The following is an 883-nucleotide window of genomic DNA, read 5'->3' as shown; positions in this document are numbered from 1 at the left end:
TTTTTTGGGCAAAAAACTACCAAGTGAGTTCCATGCCCGTTTTAGACGATTTTAAACAAGGTTATGACAGCCGTGACCGGCATGTCAGGCCACAGAGAGAGAGAGAGAGAGAGAGAGAGAGAGAGAGAGGGGGGGAGTCAGAGGACGAGAATGGGGCGAACTCTAGATCGATTTGGGTAGATAGGGGATAGGTAGAGAACAAATATCGCCAGCACGGTAGTCCGAAGAAAAAGAGGGTATGGAACAATGTATAGTTTTTTTGTTGGGTTATACAATGTGGGTTAAAAAACCCTCTTGGATTGTTGTTATGATTTCCTACGGAGTGTTTGAAAATGGCTCATCTCATATCCATGGCTGGTATAAAATGTAGCCCGGCTCAGATGTTGGTAGAGTAGTTGTTTGTCGAAGACTACCAAAGTTATAAAATAAAATAAAACACTCTCTAAGGTGGAATATACAAATACCCAGTACTTTTTACATGGAAGAAAAATGGAAAGACCACTTTGATTGTCGAAAATTCGAAGACCTGAATATGTTGTTCCCATTTCCTATTAGCAATATGCATGTAGCACTAAGACCTTACCAGTCCCCGATCCAATCCATATATTTAATCCTACATGTACGCTAAATCTTATTGTTTTTATTATTCGACTCAATGTAGTGTTCGAAAGGAGTGGCCATAAAGGTTTCCGCTACATGTGCATCTACAGACTAAATGGATGCGCAACTTTGGTTTTCATGGCAAAGGGTGACAACATCTAATCGTGTATCCAACATGCCATGTGTTCACCGACAAGGAGCACACACCACAAGTTCATAAGGCTGTAAAAACTATGTAAAGCAAGATGTGGCCTTGGATGAGCAATATTGTTGTGTTATTTCT

The sequence above is a fragment of the Triticum aestivum genome, chromosome 2A (assembly GCF_018294505.1).
Source record: "Triticum aestivum cultivar Chinese Spring chromosome 2A, IWGSC CS RefSeq v2.1, whole genome shotgun sequence".
NCBI classification, from domain to species: domain Eukaryota; kingdom Viridiplantae; phylum Streptophyta; class Magnoliopsida; order Poales; family Poaceae; genus Triticum; species Triticum aestivum.
This window is presented reverse-complemented; position numbering follows the sequence as displayed.